This window comes from Microcebus murinus, chromosome 14 (genome assembly GCF_040939455.1).
Source record: "Microcebus murinus isolate Inina chromosome 14, M.murinus_Inina_mat1.0, whole genome shotgun sequence".
Taxonomy (NCBI): Eukaryota; Metazoa; Chordata; class Mammalia; order Primates; family Cheirogaleidae; genus Microcebus; species Microcebus murinus.
Window position 1 is genome coordinate 70,671,781 of NC_134117.1, and position 15,834 is coordinate 70,687,614.

Here is a 15,834-nt window from a genome sequence, read left to right on the forward strand (position 1 = left end):
GGCTGGGGAGTCCTGGTGTATGGGAGTTTGGGGAAGGGGTAGAGGGATGGCCATCCTGTGGTGTCTGGGGTGTATGTGGGAGTCTTGGGTTGGTGGCAGGGGTGGGTGTGTGCTGCTACAGGGAGGTACCATCCCAGCCTGGCCTCGTTTCTGAGAAGGTCATGGGGCCTCGTCAACTCTAGGGCTTTGCCATTTGTTGCTGCACTGAGACACCTGGTCCCAGAGAAGGGCAGTGAGTGTGTTTCTGCAGAAACGCAGGTTGGTGTTGGTGGCTGCAGCACGAGGGCAGGGTGCCTGCTCCTGATTTATTATTTCTTTGTTTCCCTGGAAGCACTTAAGTGCAGGCTTAGTTCCAATGAATCCTTGTTGGATTCCAGCACTGGAGGGGGAGTGCAGTTTGCTCGGGCCTCTGTATGCCCTTCCCTGTGTGCTTGCTTGGGAGGGCCGCAGGGCCTCAGCATCACTTAATTAATTTAGGCTTCCCCAGTCACATCTTCTCGGATTCAAAGGAACAGAGTGGCCCCTTGTCAGCTTTTCCCAGAAACCTGTGAGTCTGGTGGCTGGAAGCCAGAGGACTACGTGTCTGCCTGTCTGCCCTTGGCCAGCCTGTCCTCGGGCCCAGATCTGCCTGGTCCAGCATAGCTGGACCTCAGTGTGAAAAGAAAGGGCCTGCAGCTCTTGCTTTGTGGGTGGGCCTCTGGGCTCCTCCACACAGCAACCAGGAGGGAATCTTGCTTTCCTGCTTTCTTTCCAATTCCCTGATACTTCCTACAAATCACTGGCTGGAAGCACAGTCTCCAAATCTCTTTGGTTTCTGCTCCCTCCATGTACTTTTTATCCCAATCCAATGAGTGTCTCAGGCTCATCTCTCTCCTCCATTGATACCACTGCCTGTCTGCCCAGCCCAGTCTGTACATCTTGCCCCACACGGGGACAGCCAATCACCTCCCACTTGCCCCTCACTCCTGACCTGGCCAAGCCACTCCTACGGGACTGCCAACTTCTTTTGTCTGTAAAGTTTCAGGCAAGCTCCCAGCTTGCTCACAGACTCCTCAGGAACCCCTGTTGCCTGGAACTGGAGCTCAGCCCCTCTCCTAGCATGGTGGCCTTCAACAATGCCTCCTGCCTTAACTGTCTTCCCTGGCAGGCCCCAGGAGCTCCTACCTCTGCACCTTTGAATCAGTGTTTTTCCGTTCCTGCCCAGCTGTGCCTACTTTTGGTAGCCATAACTCCTCCCTGATTCTGGAAATATTGTGAATACCACCCCAACTCCTCTGAAATTTATCCCCCATGGTGCTGGAGCTGTTCCCTGGCTCCAGCATGAGAGCTCCTTGCAAGTAAGATCTGCACTGTGCTTGTGAGGCGTCCACATAGCACTGGCCACAGCCCTTTGCATAGGAACTGATGTGTCAGTGGCTTTCAAATCCAGCTCTACATTTATTCAAATAAAAATTAATCACATAAGTAATGCATATCTATCTATCTATCTATCTATCTACATATATTCTTCTCATAGAAACTAGAGCATTGTGAATGCTGGGTCCCCTCTGCCACCTCTCAGATGCTACAACCCTTACTATTTTTGTGTGTATTTTCCAAGCTCTTTTCCATACATATATATGAGCTCATATAAAATTTAAAATAAATAACATGTTTAACAAGTATATTTTAACATAAATGTTGTTATATTGTATCATTCTGCAGTTCTCTCATTTTCTACTCATTATATCCACTTTAGTCTATATAGAAATAGCTCAATTGTTTTAGCTGCTGGATAGTATTTCTTGTTATGAATATATTACCATGTTTTTAACTATTAATATTTCCCTATTGATGGACATTTGGGTTATTTCTGATTTTTAGATGTTACAATGTTGCAATGAATTTCCTTGTGTTTGTGTAGATACTTTTCCAACCAATACACTGACAACTGGGATGCTGGGTGGATTCCAGCAATCTTCTCACATTTTAAATTTTAAAAGAAATTTCCAGATTGCCCTTCAAAGTGGTTATATAAATGTATAGCCCCACCAGCAGTGTATGGGGTACAGATGCTCCTTGACTTACAACGGAGTTTTGTCCTGATAAACCCTCTGTAGATTTGTAAATTGAAAATACATTTAATCCATCTAATCTACCAAACATAGCTTAGCTTAACCTACCTTAAACATGCTCAGAACACTTACAAGTAGCCTTCCATTGGGCAAAACCGTCTGGCAACACAGTGCCTTGTAGATTACCTACCAGTTTTTTACTGTGGTGACTGGGAGCTCACTGCCATGGCCCAGCACCACTGGAGAGGGTTGTACCACACAGTGCTGGCCTGGGAAAAGATCAACAGTCAGAATTTGAAGTACCAATTCTACTGAATGCATATCACTTTTGCACCATAGTAAAGTCCAAAATTCGTCAGTTGAACCATATGTGCATTGGGGATGTCTGCACACAATTCTCTATACCTCTGCCAACATTTGCTCTGATCAGTTTTTTCCCCTTTTGTTAATCTGAAGGGAGAGAAATGGCATTCATTATCATTTTAATCACTTAATTGTTTAATTGGCTGAGTATCTTTTCATATGTCTATTAGCCATTTGTATTTTGTCTTTTGTAAATTGCCTGTTACTTTCTTTCCTTGTTTTCCATTAGGCTGTTTATCTTTTTCTTCTGAGTGGTAAGAATTCTCAACATTTTAAAATAGAATATCTTTGCCCCAGACATATATATTGTGGATGAAAATTATTGCTATATCTTCACTAGTTAGATTTAAGACTAATACTTATTGGGCAGGGTACATTAGAGTTGATGTGAGTTTGCTGCATCCATGAAAACCCTTCATACCCAGCCCAAATTCTTTAGTTTGACATAAAAGGTTCTCTATAATCCATCTACCCATGTGGTCTCAATGTGATGCCCAGATTTGATTCTTGATTCCATCATCTTCCATCTCTCTAAAGGTTGAGCAAATTTATTTTAATGCTCTGTATCTAAGGTCTGTCCATTTTAAAACCCTACAGAGTTGTCCCCTCTTTGCACGTTTCTAACTCTCTGACCTTGTGCAAGTTACTTAATCTCTCCAAACCTTACCTACACATCTATAAAATGGGTGCATTGCCAATACCTCAGGGGGGTTGGTGTGGATGGAATGATATTACTTGTAAAGTAAGTCGATGTTGTTGTTGATTATACCACCTCCTGTCTACTTTGATGACTTTTACTCATTTTTTATGATCACATCATGTCTTTGTCCCATCCCGCCGCCCTCAAATAAGCCTGATCTCTTCCTCCCTTGTGTCAGGACCATGTGCCTGTTACTGCAATATATAGCGCAATATAGCACGCTATGTTGCGATGAAGTGTTCACATGTCTGTGTGCTCTACCAGGTGTGAGCCTTTGAAGGGCGGGGCTGAGGTGGCTGGATCTCTCACTGCCTGGTGCGGAACACCCTGAATCGATGACCCCGGAATGATAAAACAAGCCTGTCTGTCAGTTTTGAGAATAATTAGGGATTTCTCATCTTGCCAAAATTCTGTTGAGCCTGGAATGGTTGGAGGGACACTTAGAAGGACTAAAGTGTTCCTGAAAAATACTTCAGATACACCCTGGGGAGACCCAGGAAATAGCTCCCCTGGCTAGCTAGTCAGGTAGGCAAAAAAGATATTTAAGGGAAATTGCATTTTGCAGTCAGAGTTGGCTCTGTTGGGAAAACCAAGGAGACAGATGAAGGCTGCGGCCCTCTCCTGGGTCCAAGTCTTGCTGTGGTCTGAAAAGCAAGTACGATCTGCCAGGGTCACTTCCATTTTCAGACTTGAAAGGTGCGGGTTTGGGGCAGGGGCCTCAGGATGCTGGTGCAGGGCACGGGCAGTGTGCAGGACGCCCGGCAGGATGCCCATGCAGACGCACGCCGAGTGTCCCCGTACCCCGCACGCCGCGCGTGAAGGGCGCAGTGAAAATCCAAGGGAGATGCTTGTGTTGGAGCTGATTGTTCTGAATGTGTAGGTAGTGACCACCTACCCCAGGTGCCTGGTTAGTGTGGCCACGGGTTCAAGATCATTTGTCTGGAAGGGTCCAAGAACAGGCTCCCACTCAGAGGGTCCCCGGGTGTGGACGTGGAGATGCCAGGAGAAGGCCCCGTCTAGTGGGAAGGCCGAGCCCTGCCCTGCACCAGACTGTGCTCACCGAGCATCCGGAGAGGGCAGTGGTGCCTGCCGAGCCAGCCAGTTCCACTGAGGCATCTACGTGGCTGGATGTCGGCCCTTCCCAGGCTGCCAGCCAGGCTCTGTCCGGGCGAGGCTGTGATGAGAGAGGTCAGGCGGTCTGGGCGCCAGACCCGCGAAGGCTTTTACCTCATTAGCTCTCACTCTCTCATCGCACCCCTGTGAGGCAGGTCTTTCTCTGGGCCCCATTTTATCAATTGAAAATGGGCGGGGCAGGGTGGGTGAGTGACGGGTGAAGGTGCAGACTGTGAGGCTCAGGCTCACGTGTTTATCGGCCTGGTCATGTGGTTCTGGCGCTTCGGGGCCTGTGGAATTCCTCTGTGGTGTCCAAAGCCCTGCTTTCCCCAGGGCCCGGCCTATGCGCAGGGTCGGTGCTGCCATCGTCCCCTCCCTGGTTGTGGGGGACCGTCCAGCGCCAGGCACAGAGGGGCAGGCAGCTGTGTCTCTTCCTTCTCCAGACATTCTGATCTCGGTCCTTATTTGCTCGTGCTGGGACTGGTGCACTAGCCTGTTGGCAGATCCCCCGACCCAGTGTCGGCACCGGCTCCTGGTCCCCCAAAGCGCCCACAAGTCAGCTTCTTAAAACAGATCTTCCCCCTGTAGGAACTCATCAGATAGTTGTTACCCTGGCCACCTCCTGCTTTGAATTCCTGCTGCCTGGGGTCAAATGCAGTAGCTTAGCGTGGCTGTAGAGGCCTTGGGTGCAGCGTCCTGCTCCCCCCCCACTCCTCCTCCACCCCCTGCCACATGTAGGGTCGCCTCCCATGACGGCTAAGTCCTGCTGTCGCAGCTGCACTGCCGACTGTGTTCTCTCTCCCACTGCACTGAGAGTGAGCCGGCCCACGTGCGGACACCACTCAACAGCACGTGGGATTCCTGCCTGGGCTTGCTCCATCTTACATCCCCCAAGCCCACAGTGGGACCTCAGGCAGAAAAACACCTGGAATGGTTTGAGCCACACGTACACACAGATGTGAGCACAACCCCTCTGAGGTGAGGCACACCCTGTCATCCATTGTGTTCATGTTAAATGCTGTTCACAACCTACTAATTTGGTTTTATAGCCTGCAGCCCCTCAGAACACCCTTACGATGTCAATACTATTATTCTCTCCCATTTTGTATGTGATGAAACTGAGATGCAAAGACATAAAGCAACTTGCTCTGGGTCACAGCCCCAGGGAGCAGCAGAGGCAGGATTTGAACCCAGGCCCCAGAGCCTATTCTTCCATCCCCCACGAGTGTGGCTTTGGTGATTGATCAGGGCTCCAGGGACTGGGTGACTCAGCACAGGAGGCCACACTGAGCCCTCTTTGGGGGTGGCTACATAACGGTGGGAAGGGGCAGCAGGACAGAAAGAGCTGAAGTGTCCTACCCTCCCCTCTGGGTCCAGCTTCAGCAGCAGGTGGCTCTGCCCAGAGTGCTGCTCTTGCTCCTGCAGGGGCAGGGGACAGTCAGCTTGTGCTGAAGCAAGGGGGATGGGGACCCTCTCTTCACCTGCTCTCTGTGCACAGGGGACGAGGCTGGAACCAGGGTGGGAGGTGGGAAGTGTCCCTGGCGGAGCAGGGAGGGGACCGGAGCAATATCCGGAGGGCTGGCAGTTGCATGGGTAGTCCTGGGCAGTGGACAGTAGGCTGAAGGACAAGGATGGCACAGTCACCACCCGAGAATGTGCACTGAGGATGGCCAGTGTTTCACACATGGCCTGTGACCCTCTGAGACCTGTCACTGCCCAGTGGCTTGTTTTGGAGGCTCCCACAAGCAAGAAAGTGATCAGAGCTCTGATCACCTCCTGTTGAGACATAAAGACGTTGACACGTACCTGAAGAACCTTGGTGGCCACGTGGCAAGATGAACCTTGAGAGGACGTGTCCACGAGAGCAAGTGTCAGGGCAGATGAGGTGACAGCCTGGGGCGACCCTGACCCCCAGACTCCCGGCGATGTCCTGGGGGCCTGGAGAAAAGCCTATGCCCTGACGGGAAGAACTGGACCTTGGGATGTGAGCAGGTGCAAGGGACACGGCGACTACTAACTCTGGCCTCCGGGTATCGCTCTGGTCCCCTCCCGGCCGTGCCAGTCAGGTTCTATGGTGAGGCTGGACGCCCTGTTGTCTGAGCAGGGGAGGGGAGGCCCCTGAATGTACCTGGAGCGGCAGGTGATGACACGGGCAGATTCAGAGACTAGCTGCAGACAGGAACACAGGTGTGGCCTCCGTCTCTCCCCGGTGTGTGGGACGAGGCAGCAGGAGTGGTGCCGTGGGGAACGTCACCCAGGCATTCCAACTCAGCTGAAAACAGGGTCTGCACTGAGTGTCAAGAGTAGCCAGTGGAGTGTTTCCCCAGGGGTTAAGATGCTGTTAATAAACCGCTTTTAAAGCTAGATTCAAACTGATTCCTGATGACGCACACACGTATCCCTCACAGGGCTCGTGCTTGTCTCCCCGGGGCTGTGAGGCCCCAGCAGGATGTTCGGCCATCGACGGGTGCCAAGCCCCACCAGGCTGGCACATAGGGCATGAGTTTGAGCAGCGAGGATAGGGAGATAGAAGGCGTTCTCACCTGAACTCCTCCATGCCCTCTGGCAGCAGGCTGTATGACCTGGGATGTTCCCCTCATCTGACCTCAGGTATGAGCAGATTCCAGACTCCCTCGTGGAGTGTTCGGTCCGCATGGTGCTGGACGGGCTCAGAAAGCCTCTGTCCTGCCCCTAGAGACTGGCCCTGAGTAGCCTTTCTCAGCTGTCCCTGGTGAGGTCTGGGACCACTGAGCATGAGCGTGTTGGGGGCTCTGAAGGGGCCCAGGCTGTGCCCCTCCCTGTCACATGGCTCCCCCAGCTTCAGGTCCAGCAGGAGGGATGTCAAGGGGCACCTGGCCCGGAACTGAGGGCATGTGAGAAGACGGGAGGGCGAGCGGGCTGTCTCCTGGGCAGGGGTGGAGACTGGCAGGGCTGTCCCAGGCCAGAGGTGGGGACAAAGGTGCACACTGACCAGAAGATCCAGGTCACACCCAAGGCAGGTGCCCCAGGTGGGAGGCCAGGTATGGGCAGAGGACGCTGGAGTGTGGAGCCTTGGGGATGGGAGGGGCAGTGTGCCAGGCTGGGTTTCCCTGGCCAATTAAAAGGAACAATGTAAGAGTTCTCATGTTTGGAATTTTTCTTAAGGATTCAGTCCCAGGCACAGAATGACTGGTCCAAATGGCAGGACCGTTTTATGTCTCCTAATTCATAAAGCCAAATGCCCTCTAAAAACACGATGCTGGATTCCACCCACCCCTGTGAAAGGTGCCTCTTCAAAGTTATTTCCTCAAAAACACCAACAAGCTAACGGGCTCTCTGCCGTCTTGTTTGATTGCTGCCCTTCCGGGTCAGTGCTCTCAGACCCTCCAGGCCCTCTGGGCTGCACCCCGCCCTCGCCGCTGCGCAGCAGGTCCTCAGCAGGCCCAGGCCAGGCCCCCACCAGGCCCTTTGCATGGTCGTCCCTCTGCCTGGGAGGGACTCCATCTGCCCATCTCATGCCCTCACCTCCTGCCACCCGTCCTTGTCAAAGAAGCACTTCCAGACGGCCTCAGCTAAGCCTCACCCAGCAGCTGTCATTCCCCTCGGCCACTTCATTTTTCCCAGCCTGTGTGTCCCCGCTAGACACGTGGCAGTTTATGGATCATGTATACTGTCTGTCCCCCCTCCCTGGAGTGGATGCTCCATGAAGGTCTGTGCAGGAGGAGAGTGAGGTGGGCACACAGAGCTGAATGTCAGCCGGAAAAGGGAGAACGGGCCCTGGGCCCAGCACCCGCTGCCCAGCTGGCACGGGAGGCCTGGGGAGGGAGACGGGCGGCGCCTCCTGGGTCTGCCCTCTGCTGCTCCTGGCGGGAGGAGGCGAGTGACCCCACTGACCCCTCTGGATGCCGAGCAGAGGCGGCCTCAGGGGGTTCTCTGCCTCAGCTGGAACTGGGTGACTGCATGTGTAGTCCCCTCCATGGGGGCCAGGAGGTGGCAGGTGCTGGCTCTCAAAGGCCCTTGAGTGGCTGTTGAACTAACCCAGGGGGGGGGCAGGAAAGAGACGGTGTCCCCAGAGAAGGCCAGGATCCAGGACAGCCCAGAGATGCAGGGCAGGTGTGGGGAAGGTGGGCGGAGGCAGGTGGGAAGGAGGGGTGGGCTGAGCTGATCACAAGTGACTCCGCGAAGGAAGCAGAGGTGAGGGGAGGACTCAGGGCATCTGCCCACTGCTGGAATTGCGAATCTGGGACCCAAGTAGCCCTGGCCATGACAGCCCAGGAAGGCTGACCTCTGACCCTGTAGCCACTGGCCTTCTGGGCCATGCTTTAGCTTGTCCAGGGTCTCACTAGGCCCTCGTTGAGATGGTGCCTATGGCCCCGGTGCCCCTCCCTCCTTGATTCCTGAGCACTTCCCTGCCTGAGACCCCCAGGGCTGGGAGGCCACTATTCCCTTAGAAGGGGCCTGGCCCCGTGGACCTGAAAGCTGCCAGGGTGTGAAGGGTGGATGGGCTCCACCTTGGTCAAAATCAGAGACCACACCACGCACGGCAGCTGGACTTTCTGGAAGGGAGATATTTGTCCTGGCTTCGTGCACTGGCGAGGCTGGGTGCAAAGGGAAGGAAGCACAGAGTGTCTCCGAATGGCTTGTTCAGGAGGCCTGGAAGCCCCAGGAGACAATCCAGGGCTGCCCAGAAGCCTGCATGCCTCCTACTGAGTGACCCAGGTGGCAGGTTCAAGGAAGAACTGGCTGAGCAGGCCCCGCCCCAGCAGGTGGTGACCCACAGAGTCCTCGGCCTCAAGACAGGAGTCCGGTGTGGAGGTGGGCGGGAAGGAGAAAGCTGGCAGGCAAAGGGCCAGAGAGCAGGAGGGCCTGGACTCCAGAGGGGCGCACAGGGGGTCCGGGGGTGGCCTTACCCCACGAGAACAGCACAGGACGGGCAATGCCCAGAGGAGGCCTTGAGGGACAAGAGAGGGCAAGAGCCCAGGAGCCTGAGGACGGAGGATGAGCCCAGTACTCGCCACATGCAGGGGAGGCCCTCAGGGCCAACATCACTGAGCGCCGGCCAGGTGCCTCTACGCGGAACAGCTTCACACAGTGTCACCCACATGTACTGCCTGACCACCTCGTGAGTACCAACCATCAGGAAATCCCTATCTGAAACCCTGGGGCCTTGTGGTTCTTGGAATTGAAAATCTTAAACGTTTTAGGAGAATAAGATGGCGTGTATGTTGTATGTACTGTACCTTTCCTAACTCCCCAGCAGGGTCTAGGGGTCTGCCCATAACCCGGTACATCAATATTCTCTACAGAGAATTGTACAAATATTCATACTTTGCAGGATCAATAAAGACAACAAATGGACTCACATCAGTCCTGGTCAGGTTTTGCCACCAAGTGGGTTAGGTCAGGACAGGCTTTGGAGCCATACGAGTCACAAGAAATCTTTTGGCTTTCAGTGCTTTTAGAATTTGGAACTGCACATGGGGAGTTATAGGTCTGTACTCGTCCCTCAAGTGAGTCTCTGAGGACTTAAGGGAAAGGCCAGGACCACAGAGCTGGAGGCTGGCAGAGCTGGGCTCAGGTGTGGGCTTTGTGGCTCTGGCGATGGCTCGGGGCCGTGCAGCGCCGGAGGGGCGCCTGCTGCCAGTAGGACCCCATCTGCAGAGCACGGACGCGGTGCTGAAAGATCTGTTTTCTAAAATCATAGACGGCCGGTTGTGGTGGCTCAGGCCTGTAATCCTAGCACTCTGGGAGGCCGAGGTGGGCGGATCGTTTGAGCTCAAGAGTTTGAGACCAGCCGGAGCAAAAGTGAGACTCCGTCTGTACTAAAAAATAGAAAGAAATTAGCTGGACAACTAAAAATATATAGAAAAAATTAGCCGGGCATGGTGGCGCATGCCTGTAGTCCTAGCTACTCGGGAGGCTGAGGCAGGAGGATCGCTTGAGCCCAGGAGTTTGAGGTTGCTGTGAGCTAGGCTGACGCTATGGCACTCTAGCCCAGGAAACAGAGTGAGACTCTGTCTCAAAGAAAAAAAAAAGTAAAATCATCCAAGCCAGAGACTGGGCTGTTTGAATCATGGTGAGAATGAGACAGCCCAGGCCTCTCTGGAGGACCCAAGCCCGGGCGTCATCATGGCTCAGAGGGTCTCTGTTTCCAGCCCAGGTGCAGAGAGCTCCAGACAGGGCTTTCAGGCCAGCCTTCTGCACCAATCTTGAGTGTAGTTTCCAAGGACAGGGGCCCCCGGGCAGCACAGAGCCCTTACCTGCTGCGCTGCTTTGTGCAAATCCGTCCCTGTGCTCACCCCACCCCGGCTTCCCATCTGCAGTCCCCCGTCACTCCTCTGGGGGCGCCCGACGGCCCGCAGTGCACGAACAAGCCTGACTTCACTGGGCCTCGCTGCGCCAGCAGCGCCCCCTGCTGGTCCTTATCGGATCCGCTTTTTCTCGCCGCTGACGCCATGCGGCCCGCTGATGAGACGGGGCGGCTCGGGATCTCTGCGCAGGGAGTCTCGCTGCGAAGCCAAGCCCTTCCCTGCTCTCTGGCCACAGCCTGGCTCCGCGCCAGCCAGGTGCAGCTCGCGGCTCGGCTCGCGGGGCGCGGAAGTCCGGCGGGCGCGGCGCCCTCCCCGGCGCGGGACGCGAGGCCCGCGGAGCCGGCGCAACTTACCGGCCAGACGCGGGCCAGCTTCCCGCAGCCCGCGCAGCTGCCGCCCTGTGCTCCGCGAGTCCGCCGCATCCTGCAAGCACTGGAGTTTGTCATCTCTGCCCCCGACGTTTCTGACAAAATAAGCGATCTCGCTGCTCCTAAACTGCCAGGCAGGAAACTCACGACTTCGTGGGAAAGGGAAGAATGTCTCCATGTGGCGGGGGCCTACTAGGTATGACATGCCATGCTAGACATTTGCATGCTCGATCATTTAGTGAACCAGAGAGAACCATTTCACAGATCTGCACATTGAGGTCTCAACAGAAATGGAGGCTCCGTGAGGTTTGGCAACTTGTGCAAACCCTGCAGAAAATGATGGGGTGAAACGGGACCAGGTCTGCCTGTTCCTGAGCCCAGGCTTTGACAGCGGCTGCACCCAGATTCCTGTTCCAAGGCTTGCCTTCAGGCAATGTCATCATCTCATCACCCCCCTCCTGTCAGCACTGGTGGGATGCCCTCATGGGGTATGATGCCACCCAGGCTTTCCTAGGAGGAATCAGAGCAGAGCTGGTGGAATGTGAGGGCCAGGTTTGGATTTTCCCTCTGGCTTGTCAATTGGGGAACTATGGAAAGAGAGAACTCCATGATGCACAATATTTACTTCCAGTGCCAGGGCTGGGGAGGAGCCAGGACTCAGAAATGCAGACCCTGTTCCTTGGGGAGACACAACACAAACAGAAACTCCCACCTCCAGGGAATCAGTGTGAGAAGCATCAAGGCAGGGACGGAGGCTGGGGCTGGGCTGCAGTCCTGGGCCAGGAGGGTAACTCGGGGCAAGGGTGGCCAGCGTCCGGCTGACCTTGCAGACACAGGGCTTTGACCCTGCCCACCCCTGTTTCAGACTGGACACAGGTTTACTTGCAGTGGCAGCCTCCTGAATCTGACGTAGAGTTGGCTGCATTTTATTTCTTTTGTTTCGCTGTTTGGCTAAGTAAAAAAAAGCCATATAATCAACTCCTACAGTAGTGCCTGCTGGGTTTGTAGAAAGCAGCCCTGTGCTTGGCTGCAGGGTTTGCCAAATGTAGTTAAATTAGAATCGCCTGGAGAGCTTGTTGAAATGCAGATTATTGAGCCCTACTCCCAGAAGTTTCGGATTCTGTGGGTTTGGGATTTGCATTTCTAACAAGTTCCCAGCAGGGTGTTGTGTGTCCTTGCCTGGAATTGTTTTCTACTTTCCTGCGCTGGTTGCAAGACCACACTTGGAGAACCGTAGCTGGGATGACTCCATCACTGGTCTTTGCTGCCACTGCCTGGTCACTCCTGAGAATGACATGCTCTTCCTCTGGCTTGTGTCAATTACACGTTCATCCATCTTTATTTCACCAAAAGTATAGCTGGGTTAAATTGTTTTCCTTGTAGATTTCTCAAGTAAGATTTGATTTATCCATTGGGCTTTAAAAATCCATGTCAAATTTTGCTAATATCGGCCGGGCGTGGTGGCTCACGCCTGTAATCCTAGCACTCTGGGAAGCCTAGGTGGGAGGATTGCTTGAGGTCAGGAGTTCAAGACCAGCCTGAGCAAGAGCGAGAGCCCCGTCTCTACTAAAAAAATAGAAAAATAATTAGTCAGTCAACTTAAAATAGAAACAAAAAATTAGCCGGGCATGGTGGCTTGCACCTGTAGTCCCAGCTACAGGGGAGGCTGAGGCAGGAGGATCACTTGAGCCCAGGAATTTGAGGTTGCTGTGAACTAGGCAGACCCCACGGCATTCACTCTAGCCTGGGCAACAAAGCGAGACTCTGTCTCAAAAAAAGAATTTGCCAATACAACTTCTACCTCCGAGTTTTCTTTAGAAACTATTGTTACTGTTAATTTTTGAATCAATTAATAATTTTATCTATGTTTTTTTGCCTATTGCATTTTGTGTTGATTACATCTTTCTTTTCCCCCTACCCAGGCAATTTGTTCAAATGTCACAGGTGTTAAAATAGCGAGATCAAATGTCCTGCTTTGTGGTTCTTCAGGGTTAAGAACTGACCTCTTTCTAAGAAGAAACCAAGAAGAACCAAGAAATGAGAAATCATCAGACTTGGAGAGCTTGAATGTGAATTCAACATCTGCTACTTGCTAATGTGATCTTGGGTGAGTTACTGATTTGCTTTCTCCTGGGGATTGAGTAAGATAATGATTGCAAAGCCCCTGGCACATAGTAGGTGTTTTAGGACCTGTGCAACCTGGTCTGCGTTCCCTCCCCAGGCTAGACTGTACTCTGATGCTGTGTTCTCCCTGGAATGGAAATTGCAGAGACTGAGTGTGGTCTGAGGGTTTTACTCCTCTGTGCTGGGTCTATACAGTTCCAGACGACACCCAGGCATCGTCTGTAGGCACAGGCGGGGTTCAGGTCGGGGGGGAGGGGAGTGGGCCCGTCATGGAGCTGATGAGTCTTGCCTAGCAATGGTGGGGGACACAGTGGGTTTTCCTGTAGCCTTAGTCAAGCCCCTCGAAGGGCAATTGGGCAACTATTTCAGCAAAAGGTGAGGAATGTTCTGATCTCTATCATCTCTTACAGAACAAAATTGTGGGTCCATGGTGACAGCCACGAAACATTTCCTCTGCCTTATTTGGGGCATAAAGAGAGAAGTTTCCCCTCTAAATTATTTATTGAGACATGTGTCAAAAGAGTAAGCAAGCAGGATTTTAAAAGTGGATTCTGTATGTCTTTAATACATAACCCATTAGAACTGGTCCACGAACAGAATGAGCAGAGTTTTTAGAAAGGGGCTTTCAGACATCTCTTGAGGCAGAAGATACACACCCTCCCCTCACAGTAGGTTCACCTTTCAGAAGATGCGCAGAGGTCTTGGTATGACTCCAGGAAGGACAAGTACAGGGTCTGTTGTCCATCTGTCCCCAGGGGAGGGACAATCACCTCCCAGCTGTGCTCAGCAGCACAGGCCCCATCCAAGGGAGTCTCAGTCCATTTGTGCTGCTGTAACAAAATACCTGAGACTGGGCAATTGATAAACAACAGAAATTTATTCTCACGGTTTTGGAGGTTGGGCAGTCCAAGAGCAAGGCGCCAGCAGGTTCGGAGTCTGGTGAGGGCTTGGTCTGCTTCCAAATCAGTGCCATCTAGGTGTCCTGTTGTGGTGGAAGGGTGGAAGGCAGGAGCGGGCGGAGCTGGCTCCCTCCAGCCTTCCCTAAGGCCGCTGGTCCCATTCGTGAGGGCAGAGCCCGCATGGCCCAGCCATCTAAAGGCCCCACCTTGAAACAGTGGCGCGTAGAGGACTAAGTTTCAACATGGATTTCAGAGGGAGCACAGACACTCAAACCATAGCAAAGGAGTTTTCCATAGCAAGAAACATTATTTTGTTTGTGCTTGAGGAAGTGTTAACTGACACTGAATGCCAAACTATGAAGTGATTAAAATTTGACTTTGCCCCATTTCTAATTCCTCAAGTCCTTCCATTTCTAGCAGGGGCATCGTTTCTGAAGTGGTTCTGTGCGGCTACTGATACCTCAGACCCCAGCGAAGATCTGGGAGGGAGGAAGCCAGTCTTAAACAGAGAGCAGCAGCTCTGGCCTCGCCGGCGTGGTTGCCATCGTGCCGTGCCGTTTGACTGCAGGGCTTCGCTGGAACTCCAGCAAGCTTTCCCAGTGTTTCCCAGACGTATTGGCCACTCAGGACCTGTGCTTGTCTGCAGGATCATCTTACGGGATTAGATGTTTGGGAAGCACTGGGCTGGTCTTTTAAAAAATGCCTTGGGAATGGAGGCGGGCAGCAAAGCAGCACGTCTCAGTGAGGGTTCGCGCTCGACCCTTCCAGGGTTTCTTGAAGGAGCCCAGGAGAAGCTCTGACCCTATGCGGGAAGATGAGGGCTTGGGCCTCAGAGGACAAATGTGGGAGAACTAGGAAGGCTTCCCAGCGAATGATGTCTAAGCCAGGGCTAGGACTAGTGTAGTCCCGAGGTCTGCATTAGGCCCTGACTATAGGGGTGTGTGTGCGTGTAATCGCTCACGCTCCTTACCTCCCTGTCACCCATACCCACGTGCACATGCACACCCACGTGCACATGCACACCCACTAAGGCTGCCATTGTTCTTCTGGAATTCCACCATGGCAGCTGCCCTGCTCTTTGACCTAGTGCTAGACCGTCTTGCAACGGCCTCTGTGAACTGGCAGCCATCCTGTCCCTCATCCTATATGACCCCGGATGGTGTTTCAGAGGACTTGGGTTAGCTTGCTACCTTTGCTCTTTTGTCCCAGCCCTGGGCTTGGCTGATCCTCTCAACTCTCCGGGCCTTCCCTGCATGGCACGTGGGGTCCTGGCACCAGCAAGGCCAGGCAGGAGCCAGCCCAGACTCGGCTTGCCCCGGCCCTGACCGGGCCCAGCCGACAGCCGACGCTGTCCCCTGCGTGCAGGGCTGGCGGAGCGCCTGGACCACAAGCGCGTGCGCCCAGTGAGCAGGTGCCACACGTGCCCGAGCACACTTCCCCATTTCCACAGAAACAGTGACACTGCCTGGAGTTGGGAAATTGAGGTCTGTGTAGTCGTGTCAACAGCGTGACGCAGCTGCAGCCCCTGCTTCCTGGAGGCCCCGAGGGAGCCAGATGCTGGGCTGGGGAGGGCCGGGCAGGGCGGGGGTCGGGGGAGTGGCTGGGTGCTGCCGTGAGGCACAGGGAGGGGGTGAAGCAACCCCCCCCCCCCCCCCGCCTGTGCTGGGATCGTTCTCTGCTGACGTGTGGGCACGTCCTGTCACAACACTTAGTTCTGTGGTTCTAGGCAATGCTGCTTCTCTTGCCTGAGTGGCCTTGGATTGGGGTTGTTTACCATTTGAAGCACCCCCAGAGGAGTAAAATAACCGCACATGCTCTGCAGGGGAGGGGAGAGTGCTGACACAAGGTGGAGAAGCCATCGCTAGCAGCAGGGCAGCGTGGGGCCGGAGACGCCCTTTGGGGTCCTCCAATAGACCTCCGAGC